Source organism: Triticum urartu, chromosome 5 (genome assembly GCF_003073215.2).
Source record: "Triticum urartu cultivar G1812 chromosome 5, Tu2.1, whole genome shotgun sequence".
In the NCBI taxonomy this organism is placed as follows: Eukaryota; Viridiplantae; Streptophyta; class Magnoliopsida; order Poales; family Poaceae; genus Triticum; species Triticum urartu.
This window is the reverse complement of record NC_053026.1, coordinates 579,275,414-579,299,536: the sequence shown is the minus strand read 5'-3', so window position 1 is coordinate 579,299,536 and position 24,123 is coordinate 579,275,414. Positions and strand designations below refer to the sequence as shown.

Sequence of the window (24,123 nt, the reverse complement as noted above, 5' to 3'; positions counted from 1 at the left end):
TTCAAGTCTTGGTGCTTGCATTTGTTCCTGAATTTATTTTGAGATTTGCGGCGATGCGCGTTCAGTAAAAGGAGATGTTCCCGTGGACTATCTTTGGTGACTTCGTCAATCTCAAGATAAAATGCCAACTCAGTCTCTCGAAGGTGCTCATAAGGATAGGGTATGAGTGTGTATTTATAGAGATGAATGTATGCGCATATATATGAATGCACACGTCTGTACTATGTTAAAAGAATGGACAAACGTTTCGACCAATGCTCCCTCACAAAACCATGACTCAGTCGGACTTCTTAAACCGCACACACACGTCTGTGTTAATCAGCACCCTTCAAACCCAACCAACATATGGAGTGGGTATGGTGAGGCTCGGACGTGCCCGAGTGCATCTGTCATGTCGAACAGGCCCTTGTTGCTGGCCCACTCGGACCTCACATTAATCCTCACATGGACGAATCCTAAACGGAAGCCAAACAACTCGCTCCACTCCATTTTTTTTGTCTCCTCCTCATCTCGTCCACTCCCCTTTTTACAACGGCATCAATGCAACTTCCGGTCGTGGAGTCGACGACGGCTAGTAGTCGCTGTGGCGCAATGCAGAGCCGAATGACATGGAGGAGCTCGTCATGCGGCTTGGCCTTGGCGACGGCGGAAGCTCAGGCTTTGTGTAGTTCCCTGCCACCCGGCGACGTAGTGCGGACAACAAGAATGGTCGGTCTCGTCTATGAAGCCGCATACCTTCCCGTCCATCGCCCCGCCGCATCCATTTCCGCCTTCTCTACCTGCTCCGGAAGGTTACCCCGGGCGACCGATGGGTCCTAGTGGCCACGCCGGCTCGGACACCCGAATCCTAGTCGCGGGCCGCACGCCGTGAGCGGCAACGGGCAAGGGGGAGGGCGGTCGTGGGGAGGTGTTGTCCGCCCATTAGGCCTGCTCGTGCCGGTTTATTTGGACCACGAGCTCCTCGCGACGATCCTTTAGCACTCCCTCATGACGGGGGAGAACAACGCGTGGCGGTTCTGCGCTGCAAGACTGCGAAAGTGTTGGGGAACGTTGCAGAAAACAAAAAAAATTCCTACGTTTCACCAAGATCAATCTATGGAGTCAACTAGCAACGAGAGGAGAGTGCATCTACATACCCTTGTAGATCACGAGCTGAAGCGTTCAAGAGAACGGGGATGATGGAGTCGTACTCGCCGTGATCCAAATCACCGATGACCAAGTGCCGAACGGACGGCACCTCCGCGTTCAATACACGTACAGAGCGGATGACGTCTCCTCCTTCTTAATCCAGCAAGGGGGAAGGAGAGGTTGATGAAGATCCAGCAGCACGACGGCGTGGTGGTGGAAGCAGCAATGATCGCAGCAGGGCTTCGCCGAGTTTCTGCGAAAGGGAGAGGTGTAGCAGGGGAGAGGGAGGCGCCAAGACTTCAGGTCCGGCTGCCCTCCCTCCCCCCCTTTATATAGGCCCCCTGGGGGGGCGCCAACCCTAGGAGATGGGATCTCCTTGGGGGGCGGCGGCCAAGGGGAGGCTTGCCCCCCCAAGGCAAGTGGAGGCGCCCCCCCACCCTAGGGTTTCCAACCCTAGGCGCAGGGGGAGCCCAAGAGGGGGGCGCACCAGCCCACTAGGGGCTGGTTCCCTCCCCACTTCAGCCCACGGGGCCCTCCGGGATGGGTGGCCCCACCCGGTGGACCCCCGGAACCCATCCGGTGGTCCCAGTACAATACCGGTGACCCCGAATCTTTCCCGATGGCCGAAACTACACTTCCTATATATAATTTTTCACCTCTGGACCATTCCGGAACTCCTCGTGACGTCCAGGATCTAATCCGGGACTCCGAACAACTTTCGGATTACTGCATACTCATATCTCTACAACCCTAGCGTCACCGAACCTTAAGTGTGTAGACCCTACAGGTTCGGGAGACAAGCAGACATGACCGAGACGACTCTCCGTCAATAACCAACAACGGGATCTGGATACCCATGTTGGCTCCCACATGCTCCTCGATGATCTCATCGTATGAACCACAATGTCGAGGATTCAAGCAACCCCGTATACAATTCCCTTTGTGAATCGGTACGTTACTTGCCCGAGACTCGATCGTCGGTATCCCAATACCTTGTTCAGTCTCGTTACCAGCAAGTCACTTTACTCGTACCGTAATGCATGATCCCGTGATCAACCACTTGATCACATTGAGCTCATTATGATGATGCATTACCGAGTGGGCCAGAGATACCTCTCCGTCATACAGAGTGGCAAATCCCAGTCTCGATTCGTGCCAACCCAACAGACACTTTCGGAGACACCTGTAATGTATCTTTATAGTCACCCGGTTACGTTGTGACGTTTGGCACACCCAAAGAACTCCTACGATATCCGGGAGTTGCACAATCTCATGGTCTAAGGAAATGATACTTGACATTCAGAAAAGCTACAGCAAACGAACTACACGATCTTTGAGCTAAGCTTAGGATTGGGTCTTGTCCATCACATCATTCTCCTAATGATGTGATCCCGTTATCAATGACATCCCCATGTCCATAGCCAGGAAATCATGACTATCTGTTGATCAACGAGCTAGTCAACTAGAGGCTCACTAGGGACACATTGTGGTCTATGTATTCACACATGTATTACGATTTCCGGATAATACAATTATAGCATGAATAATAGAAAATTATCATGAACAAGGAAATATAATAATCATTTTATTATTGCCTCTAGGGCATATTTCCAACAGTCTCCCACTTGCACTAGAGTCAATCATCTAGTTACATTGTGATGAATCGAACACCCATGGAATTTTGGTGTTGATCATGTTTTGCTCTAGGGAGAGGTTTAGTCAACGGATCTGCTACATTCAGGTCCGTATGTAATTTACAAATATCTATGTCTCCATCTTGAACATTTTCACGAATGGAGTTGAAGAGACGCTTGATGTGCCTTGTCTTCTTGTGAAACCCGGGCTCCTTGGCAAGTGCAGTAGCTCCAGTGTTGTCACAGAAGAGTTTGATTGGCCCCGATGCATTGGGTATGACTCCTAGGTCGGTGATGAACTCCTTCACCCAAATTGCTTCATGTGCTGCCTCCGAGGCTGCCATGTACTCCGCTTCACATGTAGATCCCGCCACGACGCTCTGCTTGCAACTGCACCAGCTTACTGCCCCACCATTCAAAATATACACGTATCCAGTTTGTGACTTTGAGTCATCCAGATCTGTGTCGAAGCTAGCGTCGACGTAACCCTTTACGACGAGCTCTTCGTCACCTCCATAAACGAGAAACATTTCCTTAGTCCTTTTCAGGTACTTCAGGATATTCTTGACCGCTGTCCAGTGTTCCTTGCCAGGATTGCTTTGGTACCTTCCTACCAAACTCACGGCAAAGTTTACATCAGGTCTGATACACAACATAGCATACATGATAGACCCTATGGCCTAGGCATAGGGGACGACACTCATCTTTTCTCTATCTTCTGCCGTGGTTGGGCATTGAGCCATGCTCAATCTCGTACCTTGCAATACAGGCAAGAACCCCTTCTTTGACTGATCCATTTTGAACTTCTTCAATATCTTGTCAAGGTACGTACTCTGTGAAAGACCAATGAGGCATCTCAATCTATCTCTATAGATCTTGATGCCTAATATATAAGCAGCTTCTCCAAGGTCCTTCATTGAAAAACACTTGTTCAAATAGGCCTTTATGCTTTCCAAGAATTCTATATCATTTCCCATCAACAGTATGTCATCCACATACAATATGAGAAATGCTACAGAGCTCCCACTCACTTTCTTGTAAATGCAGGCTTCTCCATAAGTCTGCATAAACCCAAACGCTTTGATCATCTCATCAAAGCGAATGTTCCAACTCCGAGATGCTTGCACCAGCCCATAAATCGAGCGTTGGAGCTTGCACACCTTGTCAGCATTCTTAGGATCGACAAAACCTTCCGGTTGCATCATATACAATTCTTCCTTGAGGAAACCATTAAGGAATGCCGTTTTGACGTCCATTTGCCATATCTCATAATCATAGAATGCGGCAATTGCTAACATGATTCGGACGGACTTCAGCTTCGCTACGGGTGAGAAAGTCTCATCGTAGTCAACTCCTTGAACTTGTTGATAACCCTTAGCAACAAGACAAGCTTTATAGATGGTCACATTACCATCCGCGTCTGTCTTCTTCTTAAAGATCCATTTATTTTCTATGGCTCGCCGATCAACGGGCAAGTCAGTCAAAGTCCATACTTCGTTTTCATACATGGATCCTATCTCGGATTTCATGGCTTCTAGCCATTTGTCGGAATCCGGGCCCGCCATCACTTCTTCATAGTTCGAAGGTTCACCATTGTCTAACAACATGATTTCCAAGACAGGGTTGCCGTACCACTCTGGTGCGGAACGTGTCCTTGTGGACCTACGAAGTTCAGTAGCAACTTGATCTGAAGTTTCATGATCATCATCATCAACTTCCTCTCTAGTCGGTGCAGGCACCTCAGGAACATTTTCTTGAGCTGTGCCACTTACCGGTTCAAGAGGTAATACTTCATCAAGTTCTACTTTCCTCCCACTTATTTCTTTCGAGAGAAACTCTTTCTCTAGAAAGGACCCATTCTTGGCAACAAAGATCTTGCCTTCGGATCTGAGGTAGAAGGTATACCCAACAGTTTCTTTAGGGTATCCTATGAAGACGCATTTTTCCGACTTGGGTTCGAGCTTTTCAGGTTGAAGTTTCTTGACATAAGCATCGCATCCCCAAACTTTTAGAAACGACAGCTTAGGTTTCTTCCCAAACCATAATTCATACGGTGTCGTCTCAACGGATTTCGACGGAGCCCTATTTAAAGTGAATGCGGCAGTCTCTAAAGCATAGCCCCAAAATTATAGCGGTAAATCGGTAAGAGACATCATAGATCACACCATATCTAATAGAGTGCGATTACGACGTTCGGACACACCATTACGCTGAGGTGTTCCAGGCGGCGTGAGTTGTGAAACTATTCCATATTTTCTTAAGTGTGTGCCAAATTCATGACTCAAGTATTCTCCCCCACGATCTGATCGCAAGAACTTGATTTTCCTGTCACGTTGATTCTCAACCTCACTCTGAAATTCCTTGAACTTTTCAAAGGTCTCAGACTTGTGTTTCATTAAGTAGACATACCCATATCTACTCAAGTCATCAGTGAGGGTGAGAACATAACGATAGCCACCGCAAGCCTCAACACTCATTGGACCGCACACATCAGTATGTATGATTTCCAATAAGTTGGTTGCTCGCTCCATTGTACCTGAGAATGGAGTCTTGGTCATTTTACCCATGAGGCATGGTTCACACGTGTCAAATGATTCATAATCAAGAGACTCTAAAATTCCATCTGCATGGAGCTTCTTCATGCGTTTGACACCTATGTGAGCGAGGCGGCAGTGCCACATGTATGTGGGACTATCATTATCAACCTTACATCTTTTGGTATTCACACTATGAACATGTGTAGCATTATGCTCGAGATTCATTAAGAATAAACCATTCACCATCGGAGCATGACCATAAAACATATCTCTCATATAAATAGAACAACCATTATTCTCGGATTTAAATGAGTAGCCATCTCGAATTAAACGAGATCCCGATACAATGTTCATGCTCAAAGCTGGCACTAAATAACAATTATTAAGGTTTAAAACTAATCCCGAAGGTAAATGTAGAGGTAGCGTGCCGACGGCGATCACATTGACCTTGGAACCATTCCCGACGCGCATCGTCACCTCGTCCTTGGCCAGTCTCCGCTTATTCCGCAGCTCCTGCTTTGAGTTACAAATGTGAGCAACTGCACCGGTATCAAATACCCAGGAGCTACTACGAGTACTGGTAAGGTACACATCAATTACATGTATATCACATATACCTTTTGTTTTGCCGGCCTTCTTGTCCGCTAAGTATTTGGGGCAGTTCCGCTTCCAGTGACCACTTCCCTTGCAATAAAAGCACTCTATCTCGGGCTTGGGTCCATTCTTTGGCTTCTTCCCGGCAGCTTGCTTGCTGGGCGCGGCAACTCCCTTGCCGTCCTTCTTGAAGTTCTTTTTACCCTTGCCCTTCTTGAACTTAGTGGTTTTATTCACCATCAACACTTGATGTTCCTTCTTGACTTCTACCTCTGCTGATTTCAGCATTGAAAATAACTCAGGAATGGTCTTTTCCATCCCCTGCATATTGAAGTTCATCACAAAGCTCTTGTAGCTTGGTGGAAGCGACTGGAGGATTCTGTCAATGACCGCATCATCCGGGAGATTAACTCCCAGCTGAGTCAAGCGGTTATGTAACCCAGACATAGTGAGTATGTGCTCACTGACACAACTATTTTCCTCCATCTTACAGCTGAAGAATTTGTCGGAGACTTCATATCTCTCGACCCGGGCATGAGCTTGAAAAACCATTTTCAGATCTTCGAACATCTCATATGCTCCATGTCTCTCAAAACGCTTTTGGAGCCCCGGCTCTAAGCTGTAAAGCATGCCGCACTGAACGAGGGAGTAGTCATCAGCACGTGTCTGCCAAGCGTTCATAACGTCTTGGTTCTGTGGGACGGGTGCGTCACCTAGCGGTGCTTGTAGGACATATTCTTTCTTGGCAGCTATGAGGATGATCCTCAGGTTCCGGACCCAGTCCGTATAGTTGCTGCCATCGTCTTTCAGCTTGGTTTTCTCTAGGAACGCGTTGAAGTTGAGGACAACGTTGGCCATTTGATCTACATGATATATTGTAAAGATTTTAGACTAAGTTCATGATAATTAAGTTCATCTAATCAAATTATATAATGAACTCCCACTTAGATAGACATCCCTCCAGTCCTCTAAGTATAACATGATCCGAGTTAACTAGGCCGTGTCCGATCATCACGTGAGACGGACTAGTCAACATCGGTGAACATCTTCATGTTGATCGTATCTTCTATACGACTCATGCTCGACCTTTCGGTGTTCTGTGTTCCGAGGCCATGTCTGTACATGCTAGGCTCATCATGTCAACCTAAGTGTTTGCATGTGTAAATCTGTCTTACACCCGTTGTATGTGAACGTTGGAATCTAACACCCGATCATCACGTGGTGCTTCGAAACAACGAACTATCGCAACGGTGCACAGTTAGGGGGAACACTTTCTTGAAATTATTATGAGGGATCATCTTATTTACTACCGTCGTTCTAAGTAAACAAGATGTACAAAACATGATAAACATCACATGCAATCAAATAATAATAGTGACATGATATGGCCAATATCACATAGCTCCTTTGATCTCCATCTTGGGGCTCCATGATCATCCTGTCACCGGCATGACACCATGATCTCCATCATCGTGTCTCCATGAAGTTGCTCGCCAACTATTACTTCTACTACTATGGCTAACACGTTTAGCAATAAAGTAAAGTAATTTACATGGTGTTTCTCAATGACACGCAGGTCATACAAAAAATAAAGACAACTCCTATGGCTCCTGCCGGTTGTCATACTCATCACATGCAAGTCGTGATTCCTATTACAAGAACATGATCTCATACATCACATATATATCATTCATCATTCATCACAACTTTGGCCATATCACATCACAGAACACTTGCTGCAAAAACAAGTTAGACGTCGCTTCAACTCCATTCATGAATATATTCAAGATGGAGACATAGATATTTGTAAAGTGCATATGGATCTGAATGTCACAGATCCGTTGACTAAACCTCTTCCACGAGTAAACCATGATCAACAGCAGAACTCTATGGGTGTTTGATTCATCACAATGTAACTAGATTATTGACTCTAGTGCAAGTGGGAGACTATTGGAAATATGCCCTAGAGGCAATAATAAAGTGGTTATTATTATATTTCCTTGTTCACGATAATTGTCTATTGTTCATGCTATAATTGTATTAACCGGAAACCGTAATACATGTGTGAATACATAGATCACAATATGTCCCTAGTGAGCCTCTAGTTGACTAGATCGTTGATCAATAGATGGTTGTAGTTTCCTGACCATGGACATTGGATGTCGTTGATAACGGGATCACATCATTAAGAGAATGATGTGATGGACAAAACCCAATCCTGAGTATAGCACAAGATCGTGTAGTTCGTTTGCTAGAGCTTTTCGAATATCAAGTATCGTTTCCTTAGACCATGAGATTGTGCAACTCCCGGATACCATAGGAGTGCTTTGGGTGTATCAAATGTCACAACGTAACTCGGCGACTAAAAAGGTGCACTACAGGTATCTCCAAAAGTGTCTGTTGGGTTGGCACAAATCGATACTAGGATTTGTCACTCCGTATGACGAAGAGGTATCTCTGGGCCCACTCGATAATGCATCATCATAACGAGCTCAATGTGACTAAGGAGCTGGTCACGGGATCATGCATTACATAACGAGTAAAGAGACTTGCTGGTAACGAGATTGAACGAGGTATGGGGATACCGACGATCGAATCTCGGGCAAGTAACATACTGATGGACAAAGGGAATTGTATACGGGATTGATTGAATCCCCGACATCGTGGTTCATCCGATGAGATCATCGTGGAACATGTGGGAACCAACATGGGTATCCAGATCCCACTATTGGTTATTGCCCGAAGAGATGTCTCGGTCATGTCTACATGGTTCTCGAACCCATAGGGTCTACACATTTAAGGTTCAGTGACGCTAGAGTTGTTATGGGAAATTGTATGTGCTTACCGAAGGTTGTTCGGAGTCCCGAATGAGATCCTGGACGTCACGAGGACTTCCGGAATGGTCTGGAGGTGAAGATTTATATATGGGAAGTCCAGTTTCAGTCACCGGAATAGTTTCAGGGTTAATCGGTATTGTACCGGGACCACAGAAAGGTGTTCGGTGGTCCACCGGGTGGGGCCACCTGCCCTAGGGGATTTAATGGGCTGAATATGGGAGGGAACCAGCCCCTGGTGGGCTGGTGCAACCCCCAAGGGCCCAAGGTTCCTAGGGTTGGAAACCCTAGGGGGAGGGGGCGCCTCCCACCTTGCTTGGGGGGCAAGTCTCCCCCGTGGCCGTTGCCCCCTCTAGATGAATCTACTGGGGCCGGCCAGAGGGAGTCCTGGATTAGGGGGCCCTCGGGCATCTGGTCTATGGTACGTGGGCCGGACTGATTGACTGTGAAGATACAGGACCGAAGACTATCTCCCGTGTCCGAATGGGACTCTCCTTGGCGTGGAAGGCAAGCTTGGCATCCTAATATGAAGATTCCTTTCTCTGTAACCGACTTTGTACAACCCTAGTCCCCCCCGGTGTCTATATAAACTGGAGGTCTTAGTCCGTAGAGACAAAGAATCATACTCATAGTCATACAGGCTAGACACTTAGGGTTTTAGCCATTACGATCTCGAGGTAGATCAACTCTTGTAATACTCATATTCATCAAGATCAATCAATCAGGAAGTAGGGTATTACCTCCATAGAGAGGGCCCAAACCTGGGTAAACATCGTGTCCCCTGTCTCATGTTACCATCAACCTTAGACACACAGTTCGGGACCCCCTACCCGAGATCCGCTGGTTTTGACACCGACATTGGTGGTTTCATTGAGAGTTCCGCTGTGTCGTCGTCAAGAGGTTCGTTAGCCCCGACAATCATCCACAACAACATTGTCCAGGGAGAAACCTTCCTCCCCGGACAGATCTTCGTGTTCGCTAGCTTCTTACTACAGGCCAACTCGCTTGGCCATCTAGAGCAGATCGATAGCTACGGCCCTGGCCATCAGGTCAGATTTGGAACCTTGAACTATGTCGCGGATATCCGCAGAGACTTGATCTTCGACGGATTCGAGACCGCGGCAGCCGCTCCTTGTCACCACGATGAACATGACTTAAATCTGTCATCGAACCACACCCAGGAGATCGAACCTGCAACTACTCCGTCTCTAGATCCGGAGCAGATCACGCCATCCAAGGACGAGAGGCTCAACCCCGCCACGGAGGCCGCAGACTCAGCGGCGTTGGAGCTGCACACATACCCAACCTCAAGTGAGATCTGTGTTACAAAAACCTCGGACACGTTTCCGGCTACAGGTTCCGAAGCATGTGCGTCCGCGCACGACGAGCTTGATCGGGTGTCGCTCATTGAATTCAGCTCCGCGGACATCTTCCGGCACTCGCCTTTAGGCGACGTGCCAAACTCATTAAAAACACTCTCCTTAGCAGGGGACTCACAATCGAATTATATTCGGTTTGAACTGGAGGCTGATGACGGAGAATTTTGCTTCCCACCCCACCCACTTAATAGCCACTGTCGAAGACTTAACTGACATGCTCGATTATGGCTCCGACGATATCGACGGTATGGATGACGATGCTGGAGAAGAAGAGGCCCAAAACCCGCCGTTTACCGGACGCTGGATGGCCACTTCCTCGTATGACGTATACATGGTGGATGCACAAAAAGAGAATAGCGGCGATGACAAGGAAGATCCAATTGAGGATAAACCTCCCGAGATACAACCTAAGCGCCGGCATCAGCGATGCCGCTGTAAGTCACGCCCCAACAAAGACAGCAACACCGGCACAGGAGAAGATAACACTCAGGATGGTGCCGAAGACAATGAAGACCCCATTGAGGCAACTGCCGAAAAAGATGAACGGGAAGACGGGCAAGTTAGCCCTGATGAACAGGCCACACACGAAGACTCAGAGGACAGTAATTATCTTCTGCTCTCTGAGGTTGAGACGAGCCTCGGCACCGAGGATTTTATCGTGCCTGAGGAACCTCTCGAGAAGGAGCGCTTCAAGCGCCAGCTAATAGCCACTGCAAGGAGCCTGAAAAAGAAACATCAACAACTTCAAGCTGATCAAGATCTGCTCAATGATAGATGGACTGATGTCTTGGCAGCCGAGGAATACGGCCTCAAGCGCCCATCCAAAAGTTACCCGAAGCACAAATTGCTACCTCAGTTCGATGACGAGGTGTTGGAGCCCGTACCATCATTGCGCAATGCGGCTGACCGACCAGCACGTGGTTGGGATAAAGCGGCAACTCAAGCCGAACACCAGCCTGCCCTACCTCACCGTAAAGGCAGAGATAAAACAGCTCGGGGACACACATATGACCTACGGCAAGACTTGGACAGTAGAGCAGGTCATAACAGATCGATCTATGGATCACAGGGACGTCCCCCGACACGCAATAACGGCTATCTAGACGGACACAATAGTCATACTCACGCCCGGGCCTAAAATCGCAGACGGACTCCATCCGAGCTACGTCGCAACATGGCCCGATATAGAGGCGCTGCTCACCCACTTTGCTTCACCGACAAAGTAATGGAGCACGAATTCCCAGAACGATTTAAACCAGTAAACATCGAATCATACGATGGGACAACATACCCCGCGCTATGGATCGAGGACTTTCTTCTTCACATTCATATGGCCTGTGGCGATGATCTCCATGCCATCAAATACCTACCACTAAAACTCAAAGGACCAGCCCGAGACTGGTTGAACAGTTTGCCTGAAAACTCCACCGGCAGCTGGGAGGACTTGGAAGAGGCCTTCCTTGACAACTTCCAAGGTACATATGTTCGACCTCCGGATGCTGATGACTTCAGTCACATAATTCAACAGCCCGGAGAGTCAGCTAGGAAACTCTGGACTAGGTTCTTAACTAAAAAGAACCAGATCGTCGACTGTCCGGATGCCGAAGCCTTGGCGGCCTTTAAACACAGCATCCAGGATGAATGGCTCGCCCGACACCTCGGCCAAGAGAAGCCGAAGTCCATGGCAGCCCTTATAGCACTTATGACCCGCTTTTGCGCGGGCGAAGATAGCTGGCTAGCCTGTAGCAATAACAGTGCAAGCGAACCTGGCACTGTGGAAGCCAAAAATAGCAACGGCAAGCCCCGACGCAACAAACACAAGCATCGAAACAATAGTGATAATACCGACGACACGGCGGTCAACGCCGGATTCAGCGGCTCCAAGTCTGGCCAGGGGAAGAAGCCATTCAAAAGGAACAATTCGGGACCATCCATCTTGGACCGCATACTCGATCGCCCACGCTAGATACACGGCACTCCTGACAAACCAGCCAATCACACCAACAGAGACTGTTAGGTTTTTAAACAAGCTGGCAAGTTAAATGCCGAGAACAAGGAGAAGTGGTCGCAAAGCGAGGACGATGACGAGGAGCCCCGGCCACCGAACACAGGGGGATAGAAGAATTTTCCCCCCAAAGTTAAAACGGTAAACATGATATACGCTACCCACATCCCCAAGAGGGAACGCAAGCGCGCGCTCAGGGACGTCTACGCGATGGAGCCAGTCACCCCAAAGTTCAACCCATGGTCTTCCTACCCGATCACTTTTGATCGCAGGGATCATCCGACAAGTATCCGTCATGGCGGTTTAGCCGCACTGGTCCTCAACCCAATCATTGATGGATTTCACCTCACGTGAGTTCTCATGGACTGTGGTAGCAGCATGAACCTGCTCTATCAGGATACATCATGCAAAATGGGCATTAATCCATCAAGAATTAAGCCCATAAAGACTACCTTTAAAGGAGTCATACCAGGTGTAGAGGCCCGCTGTACGGGCTCAATCACACTAGAGGTTTGTAAGTGCATCTAGTGCCACCCCTAGTTGGTTTTGGAGTATTGACGACAAACCTAGTTGAGGGACTAATGTGTTTGTGAGAATTGTAGGATAACACAGGTAGAAGTCCCTCATTGATTCGGTTTTCCTACCAGAGATGGCCCCTAAAAATGTATGAAGACATCGATGGCAAAGGTGGTATATGAAGATATTCACATTGAAGACTATGACAAGAGAAGACATCACATGAAGCATATGGAGCTCAAAGACTTAGATCTTTCGTAGTTCTGTTTCTTCTTTATTGAGTCATAGGAACCACCGTACTGTTAAGTGGGGTCCAAGAGAACCAGTCAGAATGACTGAAGTGATGCTTAACCAAAACCTATGTCTTCGAGTGAAGACTATGAGAGCGAATCTTGTCCACAGTCGGACAAGTCAGATTCGCTTGTAGCCCAAGTAAAGTTGCCGTGTGAGTTTGAAATCTGACCGTTGGAACATGTGTCAGTTCCTTAGTGACCCAGGGTCATTTCGGACAAATCAGATCGGGTTGCCTAGTGGCTATAAATAGCCCACCCCCTACAACCATAAACGGTTGGCTGCTTAGAGTTAGAGTACGGCTTTTGTCGTTTGAGAGCAACCCACCTCGAAGCCTTTGAGAGAGAATTCCTTGCAAGGATAAATCCCTAACCACCCAGAGCCAAATAGAATTAGGCATCACTTAAGTCTTCTTGTCTGTGTGATCTGAAGACTTATTACACTTGAGGACTGTGAATCCTCCAGCCGGTTAGGCGTCGCGTTCTGAGCGTCCAAGAGACATTGTGGATCGCCGGTGAACGAAGTCTGCGAAGGTTTGGGAGTCTACCTTGAAGACTTACCAGAGTGATTGGGCGAGGTCTGTGTGACCTTAGCTCAAGGGGAATACGGTGAGGACTGGGTGTCCTGAGCTGCGTGTTCAGGACTGGGTGTCCAGGACTGTGTGTCCTCAGGTTTAAATACCTAGCCACCCTAACCATACGTACAGTTGTCACAGCAACTGGAACTGGTCCAACAAATCATTGTCTTCAATGAGTCACTGGTTTCATCCTTCCCTTCCCTTTACTTACTGTTGTTCCTTGTGAAGTCATTGTATGATTGCACTATCTTTTGTCTTCACTGAGTGACTGCGTGTTCTGTTTGGCTTCTTAATATCTTCCTACCTGATCCTTACTACCTAGCTGCTATTAGTCATTGTGCTTTCACTTCATTGAATACATGACTGTGGTTTACCTAGTGTAGTCTACCTTCCGCTGCATGGTTATAAGTTTATTTCTATCGTTTGTCTTCGAAACTTCCACGTTTTGAAGACTTTCATAAAAATCGCCTATTCACCCCCCCTCTAGTCGATATAACGCACTTTCCATTGGTATCAGAGAAAGGTACTCCCTTGTTCTGTGTGATTCGGTTTAACCACCTGGAGTTTTAGCTATGTCGACTGCAGGGATAATTAAAGTCTCCGCTGCGTGCCCTGTCTACGATGGAACTGAATATCCCTACTGGAAGAATAAGATGCGCATGCATCTTGAAGCCATTGACGTCGACCTATGGTATGTCATCAAGAACGGCGTTCCAAGGCTGGAGAAGGTGTCACTGCTTGATGTCAAGAAGTTCGTTCAACTGGACTCTACTGCCAAGAATATCATCTGTGGTCATCTGACCAAAGGACAGTATGGCCGTGTAAGTGCTTTGGAAACATCTAAGCTAGTCGAGGACTGACTCTCCAAGGTCAACGAAGGCGTCTCAACCCAGAGAGATCAGAGAATCAGTGTCCTTCGCAACCTCTTCAACCGCTTCAAGCGAAATGACAATGAGAATGTCCAGCTCACGTTTGATCGACTCACTGACATCACAAATGAGCTTCAAGCCCTCGGCGCTACTGAGATCACCAAGCATGAAGTCGTCAAGACACTACTGAGATCACTTGACAGCTCGTTTGACACCCTAGCCCTGATGATTCAAGAACGTCCTGATTTCAAGACACTCGATCCGTCTGACATACTTGAGAGGCTCAACACACATGAGTTTCAGCTTTCTGAGAAAAGAGATATCTACGGTCCAAACTATGGGCGAACTCGTGCCTTGAAGGAAAAAGCTGTCTCCTCATCTGAAGAAGAATCTGACAACAGTTCTGATGACCCTGAAGACATTGGAAAGGAACTTGCTATGCTTGTGAAGAAGTTCCAAAAATTCACCAAGAAGAAAGGCTTCAGGAAGTCTTCATGATCAAGCTCAAGGAATGATGAAGCTTCTGCGCATGACTACAAGAAGAAAACATGCCACAAGTGCAAGAAAACTGGCCACTTCATCTCTGATTGTCCGCAGTGGGACAATGAGAACAAAAAGAAGAAGAAGAGCAAGGAATATGACTCTGACGACAAGAAGAAGAAGAAATACTCAAAGTCTTCTTCCAAGTCTTCCTCAAAGTCTTCATCACACAAGAAGAGCTCATCTGGCAAGGCACGTGCGTTTGTTGGCAAGGAAATGGATTCAGAGGAGGAGTCCGCTTCTGAGGAGGTGGAGGTGGAGTCTGAGGAGGAGTCCGATTCTGGCGTTGCAAGTCTGGCTACAACATACGTTGCCAAGTCCATCTTCAACACTGAAGACAATGAATTCATCACCGACACCAATGCAAAGGATAAGGACTACCCCGCTCCTACCTACTGCTTCATGGCACGCGGTGCCAAGGTAAACACACGCACTACTCACTATCAAACATCTAGTGAAGATGACTCTGATTGTGGTTCAAGACCCATCTACAAAATACTTGCTAAAATTGCATCTGAACAACAGAAAGCTATGGAACATATTCAAAAACTGTTAGACAAAAGCGATGATCTGTTAGGCGCTGAAATGACTCGATCTGAGTCCTTAATTGAAGACATAAAAAATCTTCACGTTAAGTATGAGGAACTTGAAAGTCGTCATGAAACGCTCTCAACAACTCATGAAAAGCTTTCCTATGATTATCTTCAAAGGAAGCAAGATCTTGAGAAATTGAGAGCGGCTCATGAAGATCTTCAAAAGGAAAACGAGTCACTTCGCGCCGAACAGATCAGTTCCGCTCAGGAAGGATTTGAACCACCATGTCTTAAATGCATTGAGCGCGATAATGCTACTTCTGTTGCTAAATGTTCTACTGCTGCTACTGTTGCAATATCTTCAACTGTTGATGTGGTAACTAACCCCTCTGCTGAGGATACCACTGCTATTGCTGATGAGAATGCTAGGTTGAAGACATTGCTTGAAACGGGGATGTACAAAAGTCTTAAAGGGCATCAGACACTATGTGATGTCCTCAAAAGGCAGATTCTGAACCGAAACCCGAGGAAAGAGGGTGTTGGGTTCGTAAGGAAAATGAATGCTGATGGCTCTTACTAGAAACCTGAGCAGTACCCCAAAACCACCTGGGTTGCTGTAAAGGAACCTTCAGCAGATCCATCCAATCTATCTGGCTTCACTTGTGCTAACCCCATTGTCATTGATGAATCCTTTGATGCAAACTATAAACTGTTTAAGAATCAGAATGGTGAAGTGTTTGCCAGGTATATTGGTACTAACTGCAGGAATGGGCCGCCTATGAAGAAGATCTGGGTGCCGAAAAAGTGTTTGGAAAATCTTCTTGTGAATGTCATCATGACACCACACGTGAAGAAGACAAACCCAGACCACAGGTTTCATACAGTCCAAAGGTTTCATACAGACAGAGGACTCACCTGAGTCGCACTAACGCAAATGTTTTGTAGGGAAATCATACTCAGGCCTATGAATATGAGCGCGATTCATTGAACCGCCATGTTCATAAGACCAAGAACTATTCTGCTTATTCTTATGAGTACTATTGTCCGCCTGCAAGACTTTTTGCTAGGGCTCCAAAGCCAAAGTTCTCAGACGCTACACTTAGACTTATCGCTTCTAAGCCACCCTTGAAGATGTGGGTGGCTAAGAAAGCTTAACTCTCTTTTGCAGGGAAAGGTCTCCAGCAGAAAACCAAAATCGTCTAACGCTATTGCTGGGGACCTTAAACATCTTGTAGGGCGCAAGATCAAATGCCCGAATGGTCTTACTATGTACTTCGTTCCTGAATCGCTTGCTACTCTCCCTATCAGTCCTAATCTGGATCTAAGCTTTCATAACCCACTGGTTTGTCAAATGTTTTTGCTTCACAATTCTCTTCGTGAAGTCTATCCCCCTAACTGCACTGTAGGGTACGACACCAGCGTCTTCAGAATGGATTATTGATAGTGGGTGTACCAACCACATGACTGGCAAAAGAAGCCTTCTTATGGACTCAACCTTACGTCCATCCGACAAGAGTCACATCACATTTGCTGACACTGGTAAAAGTAAGGTATTGGGTCTAGGTAGAGTTGCAATCTCAAAGGATCAACACATGGATAAAGTCATGCTTGTTGAATCCCTTGGCTTCAACTTAATGTGTGTCTCAATGCTTTGCGATTTGAACATGATCGTAATATTTGGAAAATACCGTTGCCTTGTTCTAATGGAATCTGACAAGTCTCTAGTGTTTGAAGGGTATCGGAAAGATGATTTGTACGTGGTAGATTTCTCAGTAGGACCACAACTTGCCATATGTCTTCTAGCAAAAACTTCAGAATGCTGGCTCTGGCATCGGAGGCTTGGGCATGCTGGCATGAGGAACCTCCACACCCTTGCAAAGAAGAAGCATGTCATAGGCATCGAGGGCGTCAAGTTCAAGAAAGATCACTTATGCGGTGCCTATGAAGCAGGAAAGATGACGAGGGCCAAACATCACTCGAAGACAATCATGACTACTACTCGACCCTTCGAACTGCTCCACATGGATCTTTTCGGTCCCACTCATTACTCAACTCTTACTACTACTGCTTGTCTCTATGGCTTTGTCATTGTTGATGATTATTCTAGATATACTTGGGTGCACATAATCCTCTACAAGACTGAAGTGCAGGATGTCTTCAGACGCTTCGCCAATCGAGAAATGAACAACTATGGCACCAAGATAAAGCACATCAGAAGTGACAATGGCACTAAATTCAAGAACACTGGCCTTGATACATATCTTGATACCTTGGGTATCACACATGAATTCTCAGCCCCGTACACACCACAGCAGAATGGCGTCGTCGAACGCAAGAACAGAACACTCATTAAGATGGCCCGAACGATGCTTGATGAATACAAGACTCCAAGAAAATTCTAGCCTGAAGCCATTGATACTGCATGCCATACAATCAATCGTGTTTATCCTCACAAGCTTCTGAACAAAACATCTTATGAGCTCCTTACTGGAAAGAAGCCAAATGTCAGTTACTTCAGAGTATTTGGCGCCAGGTGCTGGATCAAGGATCCCCATCACACTTCAAAATTTGCACCAAAAGCACATGAGGGTTTTATGCTTGGATATGGAAAGGATTCGCACTCCTACAGAGTCTTCAGTCTCTTTCATTATAAAGTGGTTGAAACAGTGGATGTGCGATTTGATGAGACTAACGGTTCACAAAGAGAACACCTGCCAAATGTGCTAGATGAAGTTCCATCCAGCGAATCAATCAAGCTAATGGGAACTGGAGAAATCATACCTTCTGAAGCTCCACCTGAAGAGGAACTTATCATCTTCGCACCTGATCAACCTGAAGACAATGCTCAGCCTGAAGACAATCCCTCTAACAACGACAATGATCAGCAAGAGCAAAATCTTCGCCCTGTACATCCTCATGTTGCCAATGAAGTGCAGATTGAGAGAATAATTGATAGCATCAATGCACCCGGTCCGCTCACTCGTTCAAGGGCAACTCAGCTAGCAAATTTCTGTGGGCACTTCGCATTCGTCTCAATAACAGAACCCAAGAAAGTTGAACAAGCCTTCATGGAACCTGAATGGATTCAAGCTATGCAAGAAGAGCTTCAACAGTTTGAGCTGAATAATGTATGGGAACTGGTTAAGCGTCCTGATCCTCGGAAGCACAACATAATAGGCACCAAATGGATATACCGCAACAAGCAAGATGAGCATGGTCAAGTTGTCAGAAACAAAGCTCGTCTCGTTGCTCAAGGATATACTCAAGTGGAAGGCATTGACTTCGATGAAACATTTGCTCCTGTGGCTAGACTTGAAGCCATACGCATACTGCTGGCCTATGAAAATCATCATAACATACTTCTATATCAAATGGATGTGAAGAGCGCCTTTCTCAATGGCAAGATTGAAGAAGAAGTGTATGTTGCACAACCACCTGGGTTTGAAGATCCAAAACATCCTGACATGGTATACAAGCTCAACAAGGCACTTTATGGCCTCAAACAAGCCCCTCGGGCCTGGTATGACACACTCAAATACTTCCTGAAGAGCAAAGGCTTCATACCTGGTTCCCTTGACCCCACTCTATTCACGAAGACATATGATGGTGAACTGTTTGTGTGCCAAATATATGTGGATGACATTATCTTCGGCTGCACCAATCAGAAGTACAGTGAAGTGTTTGGATATATGATGCAAGATCAATATCAGATGTCCATGATGGGAGAGCTGAAGTTCTTCCTCGGTCTTCAAATACGACAGCAACGCAACGGCATCTTCATATCTCAAGAGAAGTATCTCAAAGATTGCCTGAAGAAGTTCGGTATGCAAGACTGCAAAGGCTTCACGACGCCAATGCCAGCCAAGCATCATCTGGGTCCTGACGACAATGGTAAAGAGTTCGATCAAAAGGTATACCACTCCATGATTGGTTCTTTGCTTTATCTATGTGCATCTAGGCCAGATATTATGCTTAGTGTTTGCATGTGTGCTCGATTTCAAGCGGCACCAAAGGTGTCGCATCACTTAGCTGTGAAGCGAATTCTTCGATATTTGGCTCATACCCCAACTTTAGGATTATGGTATCCAAAGGGCTCAGAGTTTGATCTGGTTGGATTCTCGGATGCTGATTATGCTGGTGACAAAGTGGATCGCAAGTCTACATCAGGCACATGTCATTTTTTGGGATGATCACTTGTATGTTGGTCTTCAAAGAAGAAGAACTGTGTATCTCTCTCCACTGCTGAATCTGAATACATTGGTGCTGGATCTTGCTGCGCTTAGCTTCTTTGGATGAAGCAAACACTCAAGGACTATGGCATTCATCTGAAGCAAGTGCCACTCTACTGCGACAACGAAAGCGCCATCAAGATTGCCAACAACCCAGTTCAGCACTCGAAGACAAAGCACATTGAAATTCGTCATCACTTTCTCAGAGATCATGTTGTGAAGGAAGATATTGATATCATACACGTCAACACTGAAGAGCAATTGGCAGATATCTTCACCAAGCCCTTGGATGAGAAGAGATTTTGCAAGTTACGGTGTGAGCTAAATATCTTGGAATCCTCAAATGTCCTGTGATCAGGCACACATCCTAACACTTATGCATATTGATGACTTAGATGTGCAACGCACGAAGTAAAGTATATCTTCAATCAATGAAGAAATACATTCTAAGTGTGAATACATTAATGTGGAATTTGACTTCGGAGCGCCACGATAATTGTGCGTCGTGTCTGGGTCTAATACTTCCTATACGGTGGGTAACGCCACCACCAAATTTTCTGTTTGAAGTGTTTCACTCATGGCGTTACATTTTCTATGTCTTCACATTTGGTTTGGCTTCAATCTCAACATGTCTTCATGATTATCTTCACTATGTTGATTATATATATACTAGTGTTCTGTCCTCTATAGCATTCACTTATAGCTATGTCTTCTTGTTGAATCTTTTGAACTAAGTGAATGTGATCGGACCCTAACCTCTCTATGCTTTCTATCTCAAAATCTACCTCTCCAAATCATATGCATTCTATTGAAACTGTCGAATGTCTTCTCTGCGTCCTTGGTAGCAGAAGATACAGAGACAAACATTAAGTCCATTTTCAATGCTCATTCCTTCACCTGAAACCCGGAGAAGTGGGAACGACCACCCGACAATCCAGGCGTGCGTGGGACGTGGAACAACCCCCGATATGCTGCATGATGGCCACGTGTTCCTCAAATATGAATCGCCAGGGGCACCTGTGTAATAACACTGAGTCGCCCCTGTCCCTATAAATACACGCCTCACCACAGTCATTATCTCTTCTTCTACTGTTGCACGAACCCTAGCGCCACCGCTAGCCCTCGACGACGCCGGCGACGAAGCGCTTCGCTGCCGCAACCTCTCCGACGCCGTCTTCACGCCGACCGCGGACATTGTCCTCTCCGCCGTCGCCGTAGGTGTCCTCCGTCGCCAAGTTAGGGCACGGAAGATCGAACTGCTCGGCCTCCTCTTCCACTCCGTCTAGCAGTTCTTCGTGTGGTAAATTAAAACTTCCTTTTTACGCCCCTTTGATCCTATAGCTTTATCACTTTCTACCACAAGCAGTTTCTATTCACACAAGTTGGATCTCTTTCATACTGCATCTCATAACATGCCTAGTATATTCACTTATGCTTCACAAAGTAGTTAGATTCCTCACTTGTACTGATCCGTGGATTCGTACAAATCTGGAACCAACTCCTTATCTATGAGTGAATGTCTTCGCACGATGAGGTCAATGTCTTCTAAACTGATTTATCTTCAAAATCTTCTGAGAATGCATATGACCTCTTCCCCTTCCCTCGCACCTTAATGCTGTCACAGGTACATGTCCGTGGGAGAATCCCTTGGTTCTCATAGTCTGCATTCATTTGCAGAATTCTTACAGTATCACATAAATTCTCCCGAAGCCAGTTCCTGTCTGTCCAGCAAGCGAAAGCCTTTGAAGCCTTTGAACGTATTGAAGCCTTTCAGTTTAAAGTTCATGGCTTCAGAGAAATCAGTAAGGAAGGGTGGTAGAAAGCGTCGTGGAGAAACATCAAGAGATCTGCCCGATGACCTCTCAGAGCTGTACAAGAAAGATCCTGAAGAGGATTACAATTAGCGCAAGACACGAATCCAATGGATTCGACGCTATTGGGCAGAACAGTGGTTCAAGTACAGGTTTGTGACAAAGGAATATGCTGAAAAGAATGCCATCAAGCGACCATGGGGAGACATCCTCTACAAAAATCTTCAACCCAGGACCAGAGATGAAGCCATTGAATAAGGCTTCTATCCCTGCATGGTCCGTGGGCCACAGCCTGCAGATGCACACTCATCGTCACTACTATGGTGTCGTGACGACATTCTGTTCAAGTGCAACTTCCAGTTTGCCCAGAACTCAGCAAAGCAGAACAAGAAGTCATTGGGACTAGACTTCAACCCTGGTCCTTCTACTCCAAGGGCTGATGGCACACGAGATGCAGAACCCAATGTTGTCGGTCCTTTCTACAACCTTGAAGGTCTCATCACCAATATCTTGGTTCAAGGGACAACCGTGAATGAGCCTGCAGATGACGCTGAATCAGATGAAGCGCCTGCAGCGCCGAAGCCAAAGAAGCAGCCTAAAGCTTCAAAGCCTGCCTCTGCTCCAAAAATCTCACGGGCGAAGCCACTGGCAACTGCACCTCCTGAAGACAGTGTGCAGTCTGAAGATTTGTCACGCATCTCCAAGCCCCAGAAGGTCAAGATGCCTCTGCCACACACCGGCCAAGAACTGATAGCTGCTGCTGTTCTGCGTAATGATGCCATTGATCTGTCTAGTGATGAAGATCTTGCAGATGATGCTCTTGAGCAACTGATCAAGAGCAAAGAAGAAGAAGAAATCTTCAATAATCTGCCTCTCTTTGACATGGCAATCATCCACAACTTCATTGATGAATGGTTTGACACGCCCAACATCAGCTTCGACGATCTGCAACTTCCCATTGGCCTTAGTGTCGCCTTCCATGGCGCCATTGCTTCAGAGTTAGCTATCGCCCAGCGCATTGTTGAACTAAAGCAGAAGATTAACTTTGAGAAATCTCAGTTCAAGAAGCATATGGCCAAGCTCAGCGTGCAAGAGGTGAAGAACTTCAAGATTATGCTGCACGAGCTCAAGGAAGCCTTTCTCAAGAAACATGTAGAAGCTCAGGGTTCTCGTGAGCGCATGAAGGTCCTGGCTGTTGGGTTTCGTAGTAATTTCAAAAAATTTCCTACGCACACGCAAGATCATGTGATGCATAGCAACGAGGGGGGAGTGTGATCTACATACCCAGTAGATCGACAACGGAAGCGTTTGGTTGATGTAGTCGTACGTCTTCACGATCCGACCGATCAAGCACCGAAACTACGGCACCCCCGAGTTCGAGCACACGTTCAGCTCAATGACGATCCCCGGACTCCGATCCAGCAAAGTGTCGGGGAAGAGTTCCGTCAGCACGACGGCGTGGTGACGATCTTGATGCACTACAGCAGCAGGGCTTCGCCTAAACTCCGCTACAGTATTATCGAGGACTATGGTGGCTGGGGGCGCCGCACACGGCTAAGGAATAGATCACGTGGATCAACTTGTGTGTTCTAGGGTGCCTCTGCCTCAGTATATAAAGGACCAAAGGGGGGGAGGCTGGCCGGCCACATAGGGCGCGCCAGGAGAGTCCTACTCCCTCTGGGAGTAGGATTCCCCCCCCCCCAATCCTAGTTGGAATAGGACTTGTGGAGGGGGGAAAAGAGAGAGAGGGGCCGACCCCCTCTCCTTGTCCAATTCGGACCAAGGGAGGGGAGGGGCGCGCGGCCCATGCAGGGCTGCCTCTTCTCTTTTCCACTAAGGCCCCTCATGGCCCATTTAGCTCCCGGGGGGTTCCGGTAACCTCCCGGTACTCCCGTAAAATCCCGATTTCACCCGGAACACTTCCGATATCCAAACATAGGCTTCCAATATATCAATCTTTATGTCTCGACCATTTCGAGACTCCTCGTCATGTCCGTGATCACATCCGGGACTCCGAACAACCTTCGGTACATCAAAATGCATAAACTCATAATATAACTATCATCGTAACCTTAAGCGTGCGGACCATACGGGTTCGAGAACAATGTAGACATGACCGAGACATGTCTCCAGTCAATAACCAATAGCGGGACCTGGATGCCCATATTGGCTCCTACATATTCTACGAAGATCTTTATCGGTCAGACCGCATAACAACATACGTCGTTCCCTTTGTCATCTGTATGTTACTTGCCCGAGATTCGATCGTCGGTATTCCAATACCTAGTTCAATCTCGTTGCTGGCAAGTCTCTTTACTCGTTCTGTAATACATCATCCCGCAACTAACTCATTTAGTTGCAATGCTTGCAAGGCTTAAGTGATGTGCATTACCGAGAGGGCCCAGAGATACCTCTCCGACAATCGGAGTGACAAAACCTAATCTCGAAATACGCCAACCCAACATGTACCTTTGGAGACACCTGTAGTACTCCTTTATAATCACCCAGTTACGTTGTGACGTTTGGTAGTACCCAAAGTGTTCCTCCGGTAAACGGGAGTTGCATAATCTCATAGTTATAGGAACATGGATAAGTCATGAAGAAAGCAATAGCAACATACTAAATGATCGGGTGCTAAGCTAATGG

General features: G+C 46.8%; 1 protein-coding gene across 1 annotated transcript in view; it reads right to left on the bottom strand.

Annotated features, from left to right (window-relative positions):
- The window catches only part of LOC125507440, a 39,947-nt gene that overhangs the window by 913 nt on the left and 14,911 nt on the right, over nucleotides 1-24,123 (bottom strand). The window lies entirely within an intron of this gene.